This window comes from Xenopus laevis, chromosome 4L (genome assembly GCF_017654675.1).
Source record: "Xenopus laevis strain J_2021 chromosome 4L, Xenopus_laevis_v10.1, whole genome shotgun sequence".
In the NCBI taxonomy this organism is placed as follows: Eukaryota; Metazoa; Chordata; class Amphibia; order Anura; family Pipidae; genus Xenopus; species Xenopus laevis.
The window spans coordinates 146,083,161-146,107,497 of record NC_054377.1 but is presented as its reverse complement, the minus strand read 5'-3'; the positions used below and the strand labels follow the sequence as shown (position 1 = coordinate 146,107,497).

Sequence of the window (24,337 nt, the reverse complement as noted above, 5' to 3'; positions counted from 1 at the left end):
AGATATCTTAGAGTGCCTGTGGTACAGCAGCATCCAAGTTTTCTGGACCCCACAGATCAGTTTCAAGCAAGACAATTTACAGACCGGTGGGGGGGGGAATGTGTGAACGCATTTCAGGCTTACCAAAAAAAAAACCTGTCCAAACTGTATTTTGATCCTTGTCGCAATTAGTAGGAAGCTGCCTGGGCTTCGTCATATCTGTTGTCATGGAAATGGTGCATCAGGGATGTGGGATTGCAGGTAATTGGGGTCTTTTCCAATGTTTTTGCTATTATAGACAGCCAAGACTAGAGGTGGCTCAGTTCGGCACAGCCCACGGCCCGGTGGTTGGGGACGCCTGTGGTACATGACCCCAATAAATAGATGGCATAAACGCTACACATAGATAGCTCCTGGTGCACCAAGATGCATTAGAAGATATTCTACAATACACACAGTCATGTGACATCAGGCTATAAATGGCATAATTAGTTCCTTTGTGCCAAGATCCATCTGGAGAGAACCTAAAGTGCACAAAGTCCTGTAGCACCAGTCTATGGCTGATATTATGGGCAGCCCATTGCAGCAGCCTGACTCCCAATAACTTAATACATTTAGAAAACTACTGCCATTTCTCCTAGCGTTGGAACTCTTTTTCTTTAAAGCGAGTGCCGAAAAATGGAAGTTGGTTTTTGTTTAAATTAAATTCCCTTCACTGGCTATGAATTAGTAATAATCATATCATTAGTCGGATCTTGCGTGGGCTCTCCATCTCAAAGCAGAGCCGTGCTAACGTCATTGCTACAAATAAAGCAGGTGTCAGCTGAGCCGAGCTTGCAACACCCACGGTGCATCGCTGCCAAGTTACTAAAGGAAAATGCGGCACGTCGATGTTCAAAAAGGAAAGAAAACCTTGTTAATTCCCAAAGAGCCAACAACATATACATTATGGGGCTAATTTGTCCTTCCATCCCACTTTGTTTTTTTGTGAAAATCACTTTTTCTTTAATTTTTTTCTTTCTAATCTGTAGGTTACGCGTTGACTTCACTGTAATTTGGATTTCTGGTTTCTATGGTTACGCCGAGCCTTCTTCATCTGATGTGAAATATAAATAGTTCCGATACAGCTGTCCCTATTGCTCATGATCTTCAAACCAATATTCTCCTGCTGCAACGTGGCGCTTTGTGTTACATTCACTGCTCTTATTCCTGCACAGACCCCTTAGCCTGTTCCAATTAGGCAAATATTTGGAGTGAGGCTCATGTCACTGTATGCTCGGAGCAGAGATCTCTTATCTCTATCACAAAATAAATACAGAGCTCCGGCTCCTCTTAGGGCTGGAACACACTGGGCGATTTGGGGAGATTTAGTCGCCTGGCGACTAATCGCCGCGACTTTCCTCGAATGCCTTCCCTCGCTCTGCGCCTGGCTATAATGAAAAATTGCCTGCACTAATCACACACGGCGATTTGTTTTCCTCGTGAGGCAACTTCGGGCGACTTCGGAAAACGAATCGCCGTGTGTGATTAACGTCGGCGACTTTTCATTTTATCCAGCTGCAGAGCGAGGGGAGGCATTCGGGAGAAAAGTCGCGGCGATTAGTCGCCAGGCGACTAAATCTCCCCAAATCGCCCACTATGTCCCAGCACTTAAAGAGCCATGCAGAGTGGAGTTTCTATTCAAACCCAGAAGCGCATGCTCACATGTTAAAATCAATTTTCTTTATACAAGTGAACAGTCTCCAATTCACACTTGGAGAAGAAACACATGCACCCTAACTCCAGGATCAATAGTAATACATAATAAATATACAATAGTGTGCAAGGTATAAAGAATTTGATTATGCTTTTTGTTTGACAGCTCTCCTGTTTGAAAGTTCAACAGTTATCTAGTTGCTAGGGCCCAATTTACCCCAGCAACCAGGCAGTGGTTTAAATGAGAGACTGAATAAGAGAGGCCTGAATAGAAATATAAGGAATAAAAAGTAACAATAAAAGTGTTGCCTGACAGAGCAATAGGTTTTTGGCTGCCGGGGTCAGTGACCCCCATTTAAAGCAGATTCGGGGAGATTTAGTCGCCTGGCGACTAATTGCCTCTTCTGCGGGTGACAATCTCTGCCTTCCCCATGCTTTCCGCCTGCTATAATGAGAAAACACCTGCGCCAATGCTCTGGCAGCACTTCGATTTTCGAAGTTGCCCGAAGTTGCCTCACAAGGAAACTTTGTGCGACTTGGGATATCGAAGTGCCGCGAGTGCATCGGCGCAGATGTTTTCTCATTATAGCATAACATTTTTTGGGGCCCTGCTAGCAGAACCTAATGCACTTGAGAGTCATCCAATACCTCCCTTACACCTGTCTCTACCAGGCCCCCCTTTTCCCCCAGGCACCCCATGCAGTTAAAGGGTCTGTTTCCCTACTATTTTCAGCAAGACTTTAATCATATGGGGTGCGTAGTGGGCAGCACACGCATACCTCCCAACTTTTCGCGGGATAGTCCCGATTTTGACAGCTCAGCCCGCAGTCTCGGGTTTCTTACTGAAATGTCCCGACTTTCTCTTTCATCTCCTGCACTGACACGAGAAAAAGATATAAAGTTTCTGAAACTTAATTACAATAAGAGGATTTCTGACAGAGAGCCCAGAACAGGCAGCCGCTGCCCTTGGATACGCTTGTAACAATTTAAGGAAAGCAAAAAACAACTATTTAAAGATAAGCAGGTATCTTGGGAGAACTGACACTAGCATCTTAAAGGGCCATTCCCTTTCATTTGCAAAACTGTAAAAACACATAAAACGTTGCACTAAAACTGCCAGAAATGTGTTCAAACTGTCATAAACTTTTGTAAAACTGATATGTTAATTAGGGGGGTGGTCATAAAATGGGCATGGCCAAATAATTTTGCTCCACTGCACGTGACCACTTTTTCTCCCTCTTTTAATTTTTCAAACTTTGAGAGGTTTGCAGATGGGTGTCCAGTGTCGGACTATGTGGTCTGGGGCCACCGGGGTGGCTTCTTTAGGGGCCCCACACATCACCCGGGCCCCCTGCCCCACCCGTGAGGTCCATCTGGCACCGTATCCCCCCTCTGCCCCAGCATCCTCTGAGTTTTTCCCGGTGTCCCACTCCCCAGTCCAACCCTGTGGGTGTCTCTTGTATATTCCCTGGCCAAATTGCTCATCCAAAAAAGGGACAACAAATGCCCCATGTCCTCAGCATAAAAGCATTGGGGGCCACACATTACGGCCCCATTAGTAAATGATCCTTTAACTGTGAAGAAGATTTATTCACACCCCCGCTGCGGTACAACAGCACAATCAGGCAGCAGGATTGTAAGTACTACAATACCCAGCATCCCCAGCGGGAAGGAAAGCAATGCTCAATGAAAGAGAACCGACACAGATAACATTTCCAAGAAAGAGCACTGGGAATAGTTTCACAGCCTTAACTGAAACCTTTCTTGTTGACAAGAAACGTGATCGCCCTTCGCGGTTTGAGCGAATTCCTTGCGTTTGACGGTAGATTATTCTGCTAAAGGGAGAGATCTGTTAGACGCATTGCCTCGGCGCAGGGATAAATGAATTCTGCAGGTCGCAGTTTCCTTCCGCGGGGGGATCATTTTCAGTTTTTTTGAGATTATCTGGAAATGCTCTTTATAGTGGGGAGACGTTACTTTTCCCAAGCACTTTGTTTAATTCTCATTCCCATTGCCTTGTCACCAGGCTGATCTTATTAACCGCTGACCCTATTATGTCTGGAATACACATACACTACCGTGCAGCAGCAGCCGGCGCTTTCGCGTTTCCCCAAATCCGCCAACAGATTTCTGGGAGATTTTTATTGCTCGCACGGAAGATTGACAGGGAGAACTGCAGTCCTGCATATCTTCCCTCAATAAATACCAGATGGGCTGTGGCCGCAGTGTTCGCTCATTCCAAATCCGACAGCTCCAGGAATGACATGAAAAAAATATGTATTCATTTAAAGGGATAACTGTCAATTTATGCCTAGAGCAAATAGGATTGGATCAACCTCCTTTACTGCCTGTGGTGGGATTATATGAGTTTATAGTTTATCGTGTGCCCAGAACATTCCTTCTCTGTATATTTGAATTTATACATATGGGAGGAGGGAGGTGCCATATTGATTCCCTTAGACAGTACAGTATGAGGGTATAGCTTATTGTGTGCCCAGAACATTCCTTCTCTGTATATTTGTATTTATACATATGGGAGGAGGTGCCATATTGATTCCCTTAGACAGTACAGTATGAGGGTATAGCTTATTGTGTGCCCAGAACATTCCTTCTCTGTATATTTGTATTTATACATATGGGAGGAGGGAGGTGCCATATTGATTCCCTTAGACAGTACAGTATGAGGGTATAGCTTATTGTGTGCCCAGAACATTCCTTCTCTGTATATTTGTATTTATACATATGGGAGGAGGGAGGTGCCATATTGATTCCCTTAGACAGTACAGTATGAGGGTATAGCTTATTGTGTGCCCAGAACATTCCTTCTCTGTATATTTGTATTTATACATATGGGAGGGAGCTGCCACATCATTTCTCTTAGACCACACTATTGCTTGTATTTTAAGCACAAAGAAAAGCACAAATGTATAAATTTTAGAAAAAAAACATTGTTTAGAAAACGATGGGGAAATGCAGGGATTTGCAAGGCTGGGCTGAGTCACGCTCTGCAGTCAGAACTGTGAGCGTCATGAGTCAGAACCCCTCTTTGTATGAGTGCAGGAGGCAGGGTGGAACAGGTAACCATTAGGAACAAGAATCTGCACAGCTCACCCCAGAACATGAGCAGAGAAGGAAATAAGGGAGGTAAATATGCAGTATAATAATAAATATCAGGGGTGGAACATTTCCCCACACTGCGCGATCATCTGGGAGAAATATACAGAAATGTTTCGTTGGCAGGAGCCAGGCCTAAGGGAAGGCAGCGGGTGACAATTTGCGATTTGTAGTTTTCATTTTTCATTATTTGTGGCGTATGAGTTATTTAGCCTTTTATTCAGCAGCTCTCCGGTTTGTAATGTCAGCTATCTGGTTGCTAGGGTCCAAATAAGCCTAGCAACCACGCATTGAATTTGAATAAGAGGAGTCATAAAAAGTAACAATAACAATACATTTACATCCCGACATAGCATTTCTATTTTAGATGGTCAGCGACCCCCCTTGGAAATAAAATTAAAATAATCTAAAAAATAAATAATGAAGACCAATTTAAAAGTTGCTTAGAATTGGTCATTCTATAACGTTAACTTAAAGATGAGCCACCCCTTTAATAAACAAGTAGTATGAAGTAGTATGGGGCCCATGATTTCTCTTGGCAGCCCTCACAAGTCAATCCTTTAAGACCACGTCCATATCTATCCACATCATCACCCAGTTTTGCGGACGTTCTCCATTGTACCCTGAAACACACAGTATTCTGGGGAAAATCAGCACTTTGCAGGCACAATAAATGAACAGAGGAGTTTCTTTCTGTTCTGATTGGCTATGGCTGGATCTGGCTATTTCTAAGATTTAATCCTCCGACTGGTCTGTTGAAATTTCTAAAGCTCTGATTGGCTAATGGCTAATGTCTGCTCTGTAAATGTTTGGCTAAACTGATTGGCTACAGGTTGGTTTAATTTGCAAAGATTCTAAAGTTCTGATTGGCTAGTGACTGATCCGCCCCTTTTTAAAATCCTGATGCTCTCATTGGTTACTAATTGAACACTGCGTTACTCTCAAAACAGGTCGCTATGAGACCATTCTAATATTCTGATTGGCTAATGGTTTAATGCTCTTATTGAAAGGCTCCATGATGGCCACCCTCCTGCAGGACATTTCTGGAATATTTTTGCCCATTTATGACCTGGCAGCTTAAACCAATATGTACTTATATTCCAGAATGGCTTAAACTCATTTATGCAAATATTATCATCACCGTATGATATCCAGCCACTTATAATCAGTATCCTGGATCCACTGCTTATTCTGTATGAAGAACAAAACCACTTTCCATTGTATTTAAATATATAAGTGCTGACATCAAAATCGCAGCTCCAGACCCTCCAACTAAGGTGCCCCGTTGTGCTGCTTTGCACTCCCCAAAAATTGCATGGTGTCTGATTGGCTAATCATGCTCCTGTTTTTCTCACCCTCATTTTGCATATCCAGTTTGCCTTGCGTATAATTAGAGGATCAGTCCCTGCTATTTTCTCTGTTGCCATGGAAGGAGTCACTAAGATAAAGCACAAAGCTCTTCCTTGCTCTGTTCCTCATATTCTTATAACTGGCAGCCTGAACCCCTTCTGATTCCAGAATCTGTCAGCAACAAGCGTTGCTGGGGAACAGTAGCGGTATCACTCATGTATTATGAGGGATAGTGTACCCCCTACTGTAAATGATAAGGATGTTAGAAGTCACTGAGGGGTTGTTCTGTGACCATATAAAGGCACAAGGCTGCAGGCTGAGTTATACAGGGAACTCTGAGTATCACTCATGTATTATGAGGGATAGTGTACCCCCTACTGTAAATGATAAGGATATTAGAAGTCACTGAGGGGTTCTGTGACCATATAAAGGCACAAGGCTGCAGGGCTGAGTTATACAGGGAACTCTGAGTATCACTCATGTATTATAAGGGATAATGTACCCCCTACTGTAAATGATAAGGATATTAGAAGTCACTGAGGGGTTGTTCTGTGACCATATAAAGGCACAAGGCTGCAGGCTGAGTTATACAGGGAACTCTGAGTATCACTCATGTATTATAAGGGATAGTGTACCCCCTACTGTAAATCATAAGGATATTAGAAGTCACTGGGGGGTTGTTCTGTGACCATATAAAGGCACAAGGCTGCAGGCTGAGTTATACAGGGAACTCTGAGTATCACTCATGTATTATAAGGGATAATGTACCCCCTACTGTAAATGATAAGGATATTAGAAGTCACTGAGGGGTTGTTCTGTGACCATATAAAGGCACAAGGCTGCAGGCTGAGTTATACAGGGAACTCTGAGTATCCCTCATGTATTATAAGGGATAAAGTAACCCTACTGTAAATGATAAGGATATTAGAAGTCACTGAGGGCTATATATATATATATATATATATATATATATATATATATATATATATATATATATATATATGTAGCGTTAAGGTTTTCTGTTGGTAATGATGTAATTGGTTGCTCTGGGTTACTAGAACTGTGTACACTTTGCACTGTTTATTGCAGTGCCTCTTGAGAGAATAATTTTACACTATTGCAAAATCTGGAAAATCCCATGACAATAGAAGTGTGTATTTTTAACCCCTTTATCGGCGGGGGGGTCTCAAATTAACTCATGGAATCAGGTTTGCAACCCAGAAATTGATTTTAAATCAGTGTATTGCCTGGAATTCTCTGGTGGGTTATTTGTGGCTTAATAAGGAAGAATAATAAGAGCCTGCTCCCAGGCACGGGCATGAGAATGGAAATGCAATTGATGCTGCTGACAGGCCTTGTCACTCTCATCAGTGATCCTGGTCGTTTGTTATCATTGAGATAAGACTTCATCAGCCCCATTTGTTCCCCTCGCTGTGCTGAGCGGCACCACTGATTGCACAATGAGAGCCGGAATATTCCAGAGCTTTTTATATAACTGATTGCCTGAAGCACACCGAGGCTGAGCCACTTCACATCATCAAGAGTAAAGCTCCGTCTTCCATCAGTGGTTAGTGCGGCTGTCAGGGGATGCTGGGACTTGTATGCTGTCAGGTTGGGCATTCCTATAGCACGGGGGTTAAAGGTGTTGTTTACCTTTAAATTAACATTTAGTATGATGTAGAGAGTGATATTCTGAGACCATTTGCAATTGGTTTTAATTAAGTTTTTGGGTTATTTAGCTTTTTATTCAGCAGCTCTCCAATTTGCAATTTCAGCCATCTGGTTGCCAGGGTCCAAATTACCCTAGCAACCATGCACTGATTTAAATATGAGATTGGAAAAAAGCGAAAGATGAGAAATAACAAAGTAGCAATAACAATACATTTGTAGCCTTACAGGGCATTTATCTTTTAGATGGAAAGCTGGAAAGAGTCGGAAAAAGAAGGCAAACAATTTAAAAACTATATAAATTGAGGACCGATTGAAAAGTTGCTAAGAATTAACCATTCTATAATATATGAAAAGTGAACTCCCAGCATTCTCCTGGACAGCAGGGCTGAACTGAAGCGGTTGATAGTGCTGTATTCATGAGGAGCAGGTGGCGGTTGGTACGAGCAGGACATTGAAGCACCCATGGGTGTTACTGAGCCCCACAGCAAATTCATTATAGGGCCCCCAACATATTCAGAGGTTGTCCTATTTTACCAATATATTATGAAATTGCTTATTGATTAGGGCCTTATGGGGCCCCTTATACCTCCTGGGACCCCCTGCAGCCGCAGGGTCTGCTTCTTCTGTATTACACTCCTACATGGGTGCAATTATAGCAATAGGGAATTCCGCATTTTCCATCACATAGATCAGGGGTCCCCAACCGCCGGGCCGCGGCCAAGTACCAGGCCATGGACAGTCTTCAACTTGGCCTCTGAATTGGACGCTGGCATGCTGAATCGGACACCGTTGCTCCAGAATTGGACGCCGACCCTCCCGACCTCCTCCTGACCCCCTCCCCCGGTCCCAAAAAAAGGTTGGGGACCCCTGACATAGATCAGAACTTCAAAACAATATTCCTCTTTGAATCTTATTTCTAACCAAAACATAAGATATTCCTGTGCCGAGTGCACGACTATAAATCCAGCGGAGCTGAAAAGTGTTAAACGTTCCCAAACTAAATGCGGCATTGGCCTTTCCCAGAGATGCGACCACAGCAGGAATCCCTGCCAGACCCCATAACTCCTTATCATCTGGGCAGTTCTTACTGAGTGAGGACTGTCCCGGGAACAGTTTTCCTTGGCAAAGAGACGTCTATGAGCAAGTGAAACGCTGTATTGTGTCTAATGGATTCCCATTGTGCCGTCTCTCACCGCATGAAAACTGCTCAAAGCTGCGAGGCCTCGGCAAACAGAGAGACTACTGAGCTAGAGACAGTGGGAATTGGACTTGTGGAGAGATTTCCCTGCAATAGAGGAGATTGTAGACTAACTTACAGCCAATGATAAACTCTTTGCTAATCACAGACGGTATTAGGGGGAATTCTGTTGAGCATTGGATACAGTGTCAGAAGTTGCTTCAGCTTTGGGCAGTGTCTTGTTAAAGAGAAATTAATGATCATATGGTACTGGCAGTGTTTAACTCCTATGTGTATAAAGGTGCCATTTATCTTAATATTAACCTTTAGTAATTGTACACAGAAATATCCACATCCTTGAATCTGGGTGATTTTTGGACACCCCAATTCGGCAGCTTGTTGGCCCGTGTATGGGGCTCTCGCATGGGCTTCCCTGATTGATATTTGGGCAAAAGTCAGGCAGATGTTGATCTGGCAAAGTTAAAAACCCTGGTGGATTGCGGCCGTGTCTGTTCGTTGATGCGATCCTGTGATCTGACCGCCAGTATTGGCTGCATTATGATCTGATTGTTGGGCCCTAGGGCCCATATGAATATAGTTTATGAATTAGTTTTGATTTTATCCATGTCATGATTCCCCACAGTAGTTGATTTTCCCATCAGAGCCGAGGGCCAAATTGGCACGGTTCTCTCCCCGACGCCCTACATTGGAGGCAGTTATGATCTAATCAGGGGTGCTTTGCCAATGAGGCGAGTTGAGGCTGTCGCCTCAGGTGGCAGTGCCCCACTAGGTAACAGGGGCAGCAAAAATGCTGCACCTGGTACTTTAAAAGCGAATTTCTGGGGGAGGGGGGGCAGCAGCAACTGCTGCTGCCTCAGGCGGCAGAGGGGCCAGGATCGCCCCTGGATCTAATCATTGGCTGAAGGACCACACGATTGGATGAAGTCTGCTATTGCCAAATACCAGAGCAGCCTCAGCCTGGGACCCACTGGGTGTCCATGTCAAGTAACCTCCTCCGATGCCCAGTGCGCACCTTTCTTCCTGCAAGACGTGAGGTGGTCGGGCCAGGAGGGGAGGTCAGGGAGAGGCACAGGGAGCAGGTCTCGGCCAGTGGGGCTTATAAAGGGAAGGGGCTACCAGATGTTTTCCCATGAGTACCGCCAGCCCAGTCCGACCCTGTGCCAGAGTAAGATGCCATAGACAGTCAATATTTAGTGGGTTAGTGAGGGGCAGTTTGGGCCTCTATATACTTTTAACACCAGGACCTATTTTGAATCCCTGTCCAGACCTGCTCTCCAACCTTGCCAAATAATCAGACTTTTAGGTGTACGGCCAGATTTATCACCTGATACATTCGATAATACATTACTCAGATGCAGCCCTTACTGAGCATGCTCCCTGACTTTGAGTCTAATATATTGAAATTGTCACTCTGTAATAAACCTAATAAACAACAGCAACAAATGGATCAAACTGTAATAATTTTTGAGGGTCAGGAAATGCCGCTGGAGGGGAGAAATGGAGTTCATTTGAGATTAAAATGTAAATTTAAAAAAAAAAAAAAAAACAGCAAAGAATAGAAAGTAGGAAACGACTGAACAGTCATTACTTCTCATGTAATCATTGATCAACAAAATGTTTTGTAAAGATGAATAAATGCTGCGCAGAGTCCTAGGGATGTTGTAGTACTACAACTCCCAGTAGCATTTAACATTTAAAGGGGTTGTTCACCTTTGAGTTAACTGTTAGTATGATGTAGAGACTGAGACAATTTGCAATTGGTTTTTATTTTTTATCATTTGTAGTTTGAGTTATTTAGCTTTTTGTTCAGCAGCTCTCCAGTTTTCAATCTGGTTGCTAGGGTTAAAATTTACCAAATTAAACTGCAATTATCCCCATAGGGAATTCAGCATTTCCTATATAAAGTGCCCGCTTAAGGGTAAGTATCAAAGTATCATGCTGGTAACCGCCAACAAAATATTGGCTATATACTGAACAAGGTATCCTCAGACCCCGTCTATTGTTCCCATTTAAGTAAAAACCTGGCTGTCTATGATGGGAACAGTGGGAGCTGATCCTGCCACTGTCCATCTGTGCCGCCCTATGTGTTTCGCCGTACCACCGGCTTCATCAGGGGCATAAGTGTTTACAACCCTGTAGATGGTCTTCATAATAACACTACTTGGTTCATTCGTAGGGCTCTTACACACGGGCGTTTGTTTGTGCGCTCCCCTGCGTTGAGATTTCCTCCGTTCAGCCGCAGGGGAGCGCAGGAGTAGACGCACTGAATTATTGTCAAGGGGGCTGTACTCACACAGACGCATGTATGCGCCGAACGCAGGTAAAATGCAACATGCTGCGTCCCACCTGCATTTGGCGCTTACATGCGTCTGTGTGAATACAGCCCCCTTGACAATAATTCAGTGCGTCTACTCCTGCGCTCCCCTGCGGCTGAACGGAGGCAATCGCAACGCAGGGGAGCTCAGCAAAAAAACACCTGTGTTAGAGCCCTAAGGATGAACCAAGTAGTGTTATTATGAAGACAATCCGCAGGGTTGTAAACACTTATGCCCCTGATGAAGCCGGTGGTACGGCGAAACGCGTAGGGCAGCACAGATGGACAGTGGCAGGATCAACTCCCACTGTTCCCATCGTAGACAGCCAGGTTTATGCTTAAATGGGAACAACAGACGGGGGTCTGAGAATACCTTGTTGAGTATCTAAACAATATTTTGTTGGCGGTTACTGACATGATACACTGATACTTTGATACTTACTCTTTAGTGGGCCAATGTTCCACCTGTTGCGTTGTTTTTAGTGAATGGCATAGGAAGGATAGTGGTGAGACCAGCTCCCACTGCTTCTATTAGAAATGGCAGGATTGTGTTTAATGGGAACAATGGAAGGGAGGGCGGCTGTGTATATCCCTTTTTTGAGCATATAGCCAATACCGCATTGGCATAAACTTACTTGACACTTTAATATTACTCTTAAGCAGGGTCCACGCTCCACCTGTTGCGCGGTTTTAACATAATTTCTTTTATGGATATTATCCAGCACTGGACACTTGATTGACATGTAGCGAGTCTGTTGATTTATGTATGAGGTGTAGGTGTGTCAGGGGCGTAACTATAGAGGAAGCAGACCCTGCGGCTGCAGGGGGGCCCAGGAGGTATAGGGGCCCCATGATGCTCTAGTTCATATACAATTTCAAAAAATATTGATAAAACAGAACAACCTCTGGATATGTTGGGGGCCCTAAAATTTATTTGCTGTGGGGCCCCGTAACATCTAGTTATGCCACTGAGGTGTGTCCAACTTTTTAGCCATATGTATTAATAAAAGTTCATTTTTAACGCCGCTAAGTTAACATATAGACTTTTTCAGGTTGAAGCCATCTGAACTGGGTTGCTGGGAGCGTACGGGAAAGCGCGGAGTAGAGAAGTGCAGTTCCTTCACTCCATATTTTCTTCATATCTGTAGGGTTAAAAATTCCCCTAGCAACCAGGCATTGATTTGAACAAGAGATTGGAATTTGAATAGCAGTGGCCTGAATAGAAAGATGAGGAATAAAAAGTAGCAGTAACAATAAATGTGTAGCCTTACAGAGCGTTTGTTTTTTAGATACATTTGAAAGCTGGAAATAGAAGAAAGGCCAACTATTCTAAAACTATCAAAAAATAAATGATGAAGACCAATTGAAAAGTTGCTTAGAACTGCCTGTTCTATAACATCCTAAATGGTAACTTAAATGTGAACCACCCATTGAAGTGTGCTGGGTTAAAAACAGGGTCATGGTTTGTGTATTGTACAAACAACAAAATGGTTAAAGGTTAATGTCCCCTTGAATGTCTGTTTGTCCCATTGCTAATATACAGCAATTGCCTTGGCCCTGGTTTAAAACGCTTTATATTAACCCCGGCACATTTAGGTACATGATCTAAGCAGCTCATTAAGCGTGACTTTCATAACTTGTACTTAATTAACAATCTTCAAACACAGGCAACTGGGAGATGGTGTCAAGCTGTTTGCCGAGAGCAAAGCCCCCCGGGAGCAAGAAATATGTTCTGTGGGTTGTGCTTTATGGATCTGATTCTCCTCAGCCCCCCAATGTACCGCACTGCTGTTCTTTAAAGTGATATTGCTTTTATATGAACATTTGTGCTGAGGATCCCGCCAGGTTGCTATAATCATTAGCCCTAGCAACCTGGCATTTGTTTGAATGTTATTAATGGATAGGAATGACATTATATGGTTAATTAAAGGTAAACTCCCCCTTATAATTTAAAAACCAGAAAAAAGACCAACTGCAAATTGTCTCAACATCAACATCCTACAATAAAGATCATTTCTAAGTGAACTACCCCCTTTCACCCCCTTCTCAGAGGATGCTGGGATTCCATTTTTTTCTAGGGATGCACCAAATCCACTATTTTGGATTTGGCCGAATACCGAACAAATCCTAATTTGCATATGCAATGCATATGGGAAGGGGAAAATGTTTTTTTTTACTTCCTTGATTTGTGACAAAAAGTCTCTTTTTTTTTGCATATGCAAATAAAGATTTGGTTCGGCCGAATCCGAATCCTGCTGAAAATGGCTGAATCCTGGCCAAATCCCGAACCGAATCCTGGATTCGGCTCATCCCTATTTTTTTCATTTAGTATAATAATAATCCCATCTTGCCAGAATGCTGTGCTGTATTTTCACCCTGACCCGGCTAATGAGAGGCATCCTCTGTAATAATCTCATTTCTAATTAGGAGCAGATTGCTGGGCTTATATATTGGCGCTAACACCGAGATATATCTTGGATGTGAGTACAAAGGAGCTCGGTACTGAAGCTGCTACTGAGCTAATAAGAGCAAGGCTTGGTTTCTTGCCTTCCATGCCTGATCCCTGATTAGAGACAAAGGAATGTGCCTGTATGCATCAGAAGCAACTAAAAGGGGAACTAAACCCACAATAACAAATGACATTTTAGTATTCATGATATTTGCATTTTTACCCTACTAATATCATGAATTTGCAATAGGATGGCCCTGGTGAAGAGTCCTGTGACAGAAGGGCACTAGGCACACAGTATTCCTCCTACTCCCTCAGTGATGGGCAGAAAAATATCTTTTTATATATACAGCTTATAAGCACCAAGGGCCATCCCATAGCTGCTCCCCAAGACATGGAGCCTCAGGGGCTGATATAGGAAATACATCCCTGAGCCAAATGATGAAACCGCCCAAAACCAAACCCGCTAACCTTCTTCTTTATCTGGTTCGTTTGGGGAAGTACAAATTTTTAGTCCATGGGATTTTGTGTCTTTTTAACCATTTTAAAGTATGCACACATACATACGTTGCACTTAATTAACCTAGAACATTTAATTTCTTGATTTATAAAAGCACGGCACCCAAATGTATATCTTACAGTGCACCCGCAGCTCTTGCAACATTAAGTAGGATCTGCTGTTCCACTGTGTGAGCTGTGATGTTCTAAAATTGATTTGCTACAAAGTTCAAGCCTAATAATATATTATATACTGCCATCTACTGGTCATTCGTAGTAATTTCCTTCTACTTTTTAAACTTACATTCCCCCTATTAAAAGAGGCTTGCATTTATTCCTCAGCTATTCTTTACTCTTATTTATTATTTATATAGCACTGCCATATTCCACAACACTATACAGAGATTGTGCGGCATTTCCATCAGTTCCTGCCCCCGTGGAGCTGACAATCTAATCTCCCTATCACATTCACACACATTCACAATGACAGTGCCTGTATTAGCAGTATACATATATTCAAGTGAGATGAGCTTTTGCAGGCTTAATGGAAAACAAACAGGACCCTAAACTCTAAAGGTCCCTTTTTTTTACAGCAGACCTGGCCCAGTTGAGCTTACAATCTAACTTGCCCTTGACCTGGCAAAGAAAAGTATTTTTCTATCTAGAAAGTTAGCTCCCCTTGAATAACAAGATTCAGAAACGAATTCTAGCGGTTAGAAAAACAATATATGATATATAGTCATATGTGTTCTTTTGTTTCTGCAGAATAAGCAGAGGAACTAAGTGCAAGGACTAGTGAGGGGCGAAGTGCGAGTCAAATTGTCTCCGGCTTTGGAATTGGAATTTTGACACCCATGTAATCAAGCCGGCGTCAAGCCGTTGTTGTTTAGTAAATTTCGCAGGGAATTTGTACGTTTTTTGGCAAAGCGGAATGGGAGAAATTCGTCCATCACTAGCAAGGAATGAGACAGGAGAAAGCCAGTCTATATGTATAACACAGGCAGGCCTGAAGGTTCATCAGGGCTCAGACAATTGCCCTACAGGCTCCACTGCTCAGACATTCCTCCTCTCCATTCAATTGAATATTGATCTGCTGGACAATATACTATAGCCCCAAACATTTCCCATCATTCCCTGTTTTTCACGTCGGAGCTGGGAAAGAGACCAAGGACCTGTGCCAGGCTCTGCTGTCTATAGAGGAGACATGGGCCCTCGGGCTTCTGTTCTCTACTCAGAAAGAATTAACAGGGAGTGGGGTAAGGAGGCTGCTGTCTGGGAATAGCACTGACTCCGACACTCATTAACTAAAGATTTAAATGTTACTTTGTCCAACAAACTTTCTGAGGTTTTGGATTCTTCCATTTTTCCAAATTCTCCTTCTGCTACTCAGTTCTTGTTCACCTTTGAGTTAACGGTTAGTATGATGTAGAGAGTGACATTCTGAGACAATTTGCAATTGGTTTTCATTTTTTATTATTTGTGTTTTTTTTTAGTTATTTAGCTTTTTATTCAGCAGCTCTCCAGTTTGCAATTTCAGCCACCTGGTTGCTAGGATCCGAATTCCCCTATCAACCATGCACTGATTTGAATAAGAGACTGGAATATGAATAGGGGAGGGACTGAATAGAAAGACGAGTTAAAAAGTAACAATGATAATATATGTTTAGCCTTACAGAACATTTGTTTTTAGATGGGGTCAGTGACCCTCATTTCAAAGCTGGAAAGAGTTAGAATAATAATAAAAAATAAATACTGAAGACCGACTGAAAAGTTGCTTAGAATTAGCCGTTCTATAACGTACTAAAAAGGTGAACCACCCCTGGGTTTTACAGTGTCAGTCTATTCTTCTACTGCAAGTGAACTGAAACAGCTCTGGGATTTTGTAATAGAATCGGGGTGTCTGCTGAATTAAAGTAACGTTTTTTCATACCACTGAGCCATGTAATTACATTATACAGCTGAACAGGGGTGAAAAAAGTCTGTAAAGTTCAACCCCTCCAAATGAAACCCAGTGCATCAATACACACACACACACACACACACACACACACACACACACACACACACACTCACACACACACACACACACACACACACACATAGATATAGAGAGATATATATATATATATATATATATATAGATATATAGATATATATATATAATACCAACAACTATATTAATTGTAGATTTGAGTTTCACTATAGCCTTTGATATTATGACTGATATCCAAGAAAACATCCAAGCACCTCTTAAAGGGGTGATTCAACTGTAAGTTAAATTTTAGTATGTTATAGAATGGTCAGTTATAAGCAACTATTCATTTGGTCATCATTATTTATTTTTATTTATTTTTATAGTTTTTAATTATTTGCGTTCTTTTTCTGACTCTTCAGCTTTCAAAAGGGGGTCACTGACCCATGTTAAAAAAAAAATGCTCTGTTAGGCTACAAATGTATTGTCATTGCTAATTTTTATTCCTCATCGTTCTATTCAGGGCTCTGGGTTCTGAAATGCAAAGGTTTCCTTGAGACATCCAGGCTCCATGTCTAGAAGAAAGAATTGGCTGAAGGAAGATCATGTGCCACTCCCAGAATTTACTTTTGCACGTCTGTGTAATGAAAGTAATACCTTTTGTAAATATTGAGCAAAGCACCTTATGCAGCACCTGGCTCCATAGCTCAGTGGTTAGAGCACTGGTCTTGTAAACCAGGGGTCGCGAGTTCAATTCTCGCTGGGGCCTAACAGGTAATTTTATTATTACTCATTCATAATACACAAACAACCCTGACTAGGATAAAAAAATACCCCTTTATCTGTCTATAATACACAAAAGCCATGAATATCTTGTAAATTATATTCTTATAAACGGTGAGTTCTGATGTCATTTCTGTCACATGACTCACTGAAATTGGTGTATTATAATAAATAAAGTACCCCCAGTTGCCTTCGGCCTCATGTTTTTATATGGTCATGAAACTCCTCTGTAACTTATAATATGCTTATATTTTACAAGAGGGGGTACTTTATTCACTATATAATGTACTTGTAAAGAGTAATCATATATAGGGTTATATACTGTATATATAGAGCTAACTGCTTTGTTGCAAAAAAAAAAACTCTAATGTATTGTAAATAAAATTGCGCGGTTTCAAAAAAGTCTCATAACAAACACCTTATTGACTTCAATGTGTTTGGCTAATTTTTGGCCTTTCACAAATTTTCGGCAAATCGAAACAAATCAGGTTCACCCATCCCTAATTATGTCCCCTCGTAAAAAGATTCTTTTTCCCAGAAAAAACAACCCCAACCTTGACAGTCTACTCAAGTCTTCCCTCCCTCTAACCAGTTTAGTTGCACTTAGTCTCTGCACTCTCTCCAGCTCATTTATATCCCTCTTAAGGACTGGAGTCCAAAACTGCCCCCATACTCCAGATGAGGCCTCACCAGGGACCTATAAAGAGGCAGAATTATGTTTTCATCCCTTGAGTTAATGCCCTTTTTTATACAAGACAGAACTTTATTTGCTTTAGTAGCCACAGAATGACACTGCCCAGAATTAGACAACTTGTTATCTACAAAGAACCCAGGATCCTTCTCATTTAAGGAAACTCCCAACACACTGCCGTTTAGTGTATAATTTGCATTTATATTATTTTTGCCAAAGTGCATAACCTGCATTTATCAACATTGAACCTCATTTTCCAGTTTGCTGCCCAGTTTTCCAGTTTAGACAAATCACTGTGCAAAGTGGCAGCATCCTGCATGGAACCTATAGTTCTGCACAATTTAGTATCATCTGCAAAAATAGAAACAGTACTTTCAATGGCCACCTCCAGGTCATTAATAAACAAGTTGAAAAGCAAGGGACCTAGTACAGAGCCCTGCGGTACTCCACTAACAACACTGGTCCAATTAGAAAATGTTCCATTTACCACCAACACGAAACATATTAAACATGAAAACCAGTCGGAAGCAATGTAAAGCCATATGGCCATAGACGCACAGATAATATCGTACAAAACTAATTTTCGCACGATATGAGTGTGAGGTGGGAAAAGAGCTGACCGATAACGGCAGAAGACTTGGATATCGGTTGGTTCGTCGATTTTGATTGGGTTCCTTCGAAGGCACAAGAACATCGGCCATTGTTAGTGCTGAATGGTCAGATACAGGTAGAATTCTATTGTTTCTGTCTGTTTATCTGATGATTCAGCTCTACACGTGTGTATTGAAATGAACGTAATTGTTACGTCTATGGCCGCCTTAAGTCTTTGTCAATCACATTACCTGATTGGATGCTTAGCTCTTTGGGTCAGGGGCCCCATTTCTTCTGTTTCTCTAAATCCATAGATTTCACATGGATTCATGACTTTATAGCGTATTTATTGTCCTCAGACCTATAAGAACTTGCTCCTTTGCTGCCTGTGCTACAAACATGTTGTATGAATGGTATTGTGTATCCTGGGGACGTTGTATAAATAAATGTACCACATAAACACAATATAATGAGTTTCTGCTCTCGGTGTCTTTCAGTGTCTGATACCTCTAGTGGGGCTTATTCACTAAGTCACAAATACTGCTCTTTTATTACTTTGTGTGTTCTGTATGGAACCCCAACAGTTCACCAAATTTGTATCATAGCGATTTTAAAGTGAATTTCCCCTTTAAGCTTCCTGTACTGGATAGAGAAAGACATGTCCAATCCCTGAGTTTGGGGTGGATAATGAGAGGGGCAATATAGGCTTTTGGGCAGCCTGGAAGCATTAATCCAAGTCCGTGTGCAGGATCAGCATTATTTATTTAAATTTCCTCTGCTGGAATAGGAGACAAAGTGAGTTGAGGGGGGGGTTGGAGTTTACGGATAAGGAATTGCCACCAAGCAAACCAGTTTGTTTTTTTACTAATCCCACCTTAATTATATTAAGACCCAGGCACTTCTCCAGGAAGCACAAATAGTCCCTTTGTTCTTACACCTGTTAATCGGCTTTTGTTTGGCTCACATTCCCGTCATGTCTTTGCTAATTGGCTCCAAATGGCATTCCAGTTGCCAAGGCACAAGCAATGCCCCTTTTACTAACTACTGTGCACTCCATTAACAAAACCCTTGGCAGGTCCTGGTACAGAAATAAAACGGAGCCCACTGGCTGGAGGGGTTTCCCCCTTGTAGGAGATATATGACAGAACTGGAGAGAAAGGGACCCAAGGCTGGGGCCCCATCAGAGGAGAGGGGGAAATTACTTAATCTTAGTGTTAACATTCAAACTACAACTTCCAGTTCTTTTCCCTGTAATTGTTGCAGCAGCTGGAGGGCTGCAGGAGGCATTTGTGCTCTGTATGTGTATCACCCTCCAAAGGCCACCTTTAATTCTGCATCTCGGGCTAAATGAACCCCCCTACCCCGAGATTTATTTTGGCCCCTCTGTGGATCCAGAAGCCTTTGAGAGAGAAGTGATATTATTTTGGATCTTTACAGGAAGCCCAGTGTGATCAGCCCCTTGAAATATGTCACCTATACAGAGCTGCCAACCAAGAAAAGCCAGAAAAGTGGAGTATGGCACCCTGAATTGGGGGTATGGCAACGGAGCCCTGTCTGAATAATGAATGCACCAAATAAAGACAAAACAGCAGGGACAGAGGATATATATAAAAGGGTAGGACTTCATGGTGTACGTGGACCCGACACGTCGCAATGCGACTAAACGCATGCGACGTGTCGGATGTTTTACAAAAAACGGAAGTGAAGGAGAAATCGCAGGTAACAACTACATTGATCCGACTGTCGGATGAAAATTGTCAGGTCCAAGCGCACCATGAAGTCCTACCCTTATTGTCTTTATAGTTATAGCAAAGATATATTCCGCCTTCACTATAGATAGAGTTGCCACCTGGCCGGTATTTTACAGGCCTGGCCGGTAAAAATGATGGTTGATCCCAATGTTATTTATAGGGTAAAAAGATAAGTATATAGGAAGGCCGGGATTTTTTTCCAGAAAAGGTGGCAACCCTAACAGTACAGATTGTTCCTCATTCACATTGTTCCCAGAGGAGCTTACAGTCTAAGGACTCCATCACAAACACATGCCACGGCGATTAACCTCTGGAGTGCAGGAGGAAACTGTACTACAGTACCCCCCCCCCCCAAAAAAAACCCCACAGAGACACAGGGGGAACAATCAGACTCTTCGGAAACAGAATAATTATGTGAAACTGAGGCTTTTTCTGGGCAGTTAACTCTTTACACTCCAAACCAGGGGTTTACTCTATCATTAGACGGTTAGGGGAACCTTCTCCCTGGACCAGGCTCAGTCATGTAACACTCATTAGGAAACTGATCCGAGAAAGATGTTTTGTCTGAACAAAGTTATCACCAGGTTTGAGATAATTAATTATGTATATATAATTCCTTAACATTACTTTAAAATTCCTTAACAAAAATTGTGGGACTATCAATCAAATTTATTTATAACAATTGATTCTTAACCTATTGCACTGCACTTTATAGAATAATTAATTGGTTACGTGATTGTTCTAACCAGATTTATAATTATTGGTGGTCTTAAAGAATGATATATATACCTACTTAATTATCTCAAACCTGGTGATAAAGGTATATTTATAATCTATTTTAGTGACCTGTTTGAATTAATTGGATTGAGCGGGGTACTTTTTTTTTCTTTGTTTATGATATTGTTAATCATAATACACTGACCAAGGTCAGACCTCGCTTTAATGTGAAGGATAAAATTATAACTAATTACTAAGGGTATCCTTTGTGTGTTTGTTGAAAATAAATGAAACAAAGTTACAAATTAATTTCGCAGGAAAGGATATTTCATACAATTTGTTGCGGTTTCTGTTGCAGTCGGCTCTGTTACATGTTGAGCGATGTGCATTCTACGGCTCTGATGGGCTACAGGCTGACCGAGCAGTGTAAACGTTCTAATGACATAATTACTTGCCCTTTAAATATAATTACTGTTTGAATATTAAAAACCAGGAGCACTTAGGGCAGGATTGTTGCAACTATATCTGTACCACAGGGAGGCTCAGAGCTATACTACTTGGCCTGGCCTATTCGTTATCACCCCCAGTTGTTGCCAAATCACATGACTCTGATCCCCACCTCTAGTTCTAACCCTGGATAAAGGGAGTGTGTATTTAAAGGGATACTGTCGTGGAAAAACATGTTTTTTACAAAATGTATCAGTTAATAGTGCTACTACAGCATTCCCTGTGAAATTAAAAGGGTTATTCACCTTAGTATGATGTAGAGAGTAATATTCTGAGACAATTTGCAATTGGTTTTAATTTTTTATTAATTGCGTTTTTTGAGTTATTTAGCTTTTCATTCAGCAGCTCTCCAGTTTGCAGCTTCAGCCATCTGGTTGCCAGGGTCCAAATTCCCCTAGCAACCATGCATTTATTTGAATAAGAGACTGGAATATGAATAGATGAGTAATAAAATGTAGCAATAACAATTCCAGAATATGTTTTTTTTTAGATGGGGTCAGTGACCCCCATTTGAAAGCTGGAAAGAGTCAGAAGAAGATATAAAAAAGACGAAAAAAAAAAAATGAAGACCAACTGAAAAGTTGCTTATAATTGGCTATTCTATAACACACTAAAAATAAAAGGGGCAGTTAACCTTTACTTTCATTTTTAGTATGCTATAGAATGGCTAATTCTAAGCAACTTTTTAATTGGTCTTCATTATTTTTTATATAGTTTTTGAATTATTTTCATTCTTCTTCTGACACTTTCCAGTTTTTAAAAGGAGGTCACTGATCTCATCTAGAAAACAAATGTTCTGTAAGGCTACAAATGTATTGTTATTGCTACTTTTTATTACTCCTCTTTCTATTCAGGCCTCTCCTATTCATATTCCAGTCTCTTATTCAAATCGATGCACGGTTGCTAGGGAAATTTGGACCCTAGCAACCAGATTGCAAACTGGAGAGCTGCTGAATAAAAAGCTAAATGACTCAAAAACCGCAACAAAAAAAAAAAAAAGATCAATTACAAATTGTATCAGAATATCACTCTCTATGTCATACTAAACGTTTTTTCAAAGGTGGACAACCAGTTTAAGTTTAAGGTGAACCACTACTTTAAAGTCTTAATCAGTAAGTGGAGCTCATCTTTGCAGGGGTTTTGCCAGCCCACTGATCCCCCTGTTCCCTGCTCTGATATGCACTCACATTGTTGGGGTCTCATGCTGTCTATTGGATGGTTGTGACCCTCTCACAGAACCATATGTTCAAACCCACTTCCCCACCTGCAGCTGCTTCTCACTAATAAAAATGGATTTACAAAGCGACTCCTTTACAGTCAATCCAGGGCAATTTGGAGTTAGAAGCACATTCCCTGATTTATCAGTAGTTTCTCCCATGTGTTTTTAATGTGGGTTGATCATGTGATCACATACATTTAATAAATCCTTAGGAATTCCATTTTTTATAGTGTTCTTATAGGGGAAGAAATGATTTCCAGGCAGGCAGTTTCCTATTTGTCTTTAGTCAGACATTAAGGGCTGTACTCACACAGGCGCGTGTAGGCGCCGAACGCTGGTTGAGACGCAACATGCTGCATTTTTCCTGCGTTCGATGCCTACACGCGCCTGTGTGAGTACAGCCCCATTGGAAAAAATTTAATGCATCTATTCCTGCGCTCCCCTGCGGCTGAACACAGAAAAACGGAACGCAGGGGAGCGCAGCTACAACCGCTCGTCAGTGAGCCCTTAGGGGCAGATTTATCAAGGGTCGAATTTTGAGGGTTAATAAACCCTCAAATTCGACCATCGAAGTAAAATCCTTCGAATTGGAATATCGTATTCAAAGGATTTATCGCCAACGATTTGAACGATTTTAAGCGATCGATCAAAGGATTTTTATTCGATCAAAAAATGCTTAGAAAAGTGCTGGGGAAGGTCCCCATAGGCTAACATTGCAGCTCGGTAGGTTTAAAGTGGCGAAGTATGAAGTAGAAGTATTTTTTAAAGAGACAGTACTTCGACTATCGAATGGTCGAATAGTCGAACGATTTTTACTTTGAATCATTTGAATCATTAGATTCGATCGAATTCGATAGTCGAAGTACCCAAAAAAATACTTTGAAATTCAAATTTTTTTTCATTCCAATTCTTCACTCGAGCTTAGTAAATCTGCCCCTTACAGTGTGATGTCACAATCAGAATCTTGGGTCCTGTCTAGGGTATCGGATAGTATTGTGTAATTCTACTATTTTGGATTCGGCCGAACCCCCGAATGCTTTGTGAAAGATTCGGCCGAATACCAAACCAAATCCTAATTTGCATATGCAAATTAGGGGTGGGAAGGGGCAAACATTTTTTATTACCTTGTTTTGTGACAAAAAGTCACGTGATTTTCCTCGCCGCTCCAAAGGATTCGGCTCGGCCATGCAGAAGGATTCGGGCGAATCCAAATCCATCTGAAAAAGGCTGAATCCTGGCCGAATCCTGAACTGAATCCTGGATTCGGCGCATCCCTAATTCTAATGGATCATTAAGGGCTCTTACACATGAGGGTTTTTACCTGCGCTCCCCTGCGTTCCGTTTTTTGGCGTTCAGCCACAGGGGAGCGCAGGAATAGACGCAAGTCATTATTTCAAATGGGGCTGTACTCACTCAGGCGCGTGTAGGCGCCGAACGCAGAAAGAATGCAGCATGTTGCGTCTGAACCTGCGTTCGGTGCCTACACGCGCCTGAGTGAGTACAGCCCCATTTGAAATAATGACATGCGTCTATTCCTGCGCTCCCCTGCGGCTGAACGCCAAAAAACGGAACGCAGGGGAGCGCAGGTCAGAACACAAGTGAGTAAGAGCCCTTACTCATCATTACAAGACATTTCTAAAGGGTCATTAACATTTCTTGATGGTCCGATTCTTATTTGGATCCTGTTTCTCTTCAAATCTGCCTGTGATTTATACGATCATAGATTTATTCTTATTTATAAACACACTGGTATTTATCAGGCAGAAGCAGAGCAAATGAGGGAAAAATAACATAACTTGGGAGCCTGTGCCATAATGTTACAGTGATTGGAAGCAAAA

At 41.8% G+C, this 24,337-nt stretch overlaps 1 protein-coding gene and 1 non-coding gene across 2 annotated transcripts in view; one reads left to right on the top strand and one right to left on the bottom strand.

Annotated features, from left to right (window-relative positions):
- The window catches only part of prickle2.L (prickle planar cell polarity protein 2 L homeolog), a 236,137-nt gene that overhangs the window by 176,781 nt on the left and 35,019 nt on the right, over nt 1-24,337 (bottom strand). The gene's annotated exons all lie outside the window — the stretch shown is intronic.
- trnat-ugu lies at nt 16,937-17,009 on the top strand. The gene has a single exon. It is a non-coding gene; the product is annotated as a tRNA-Thr (tRNA).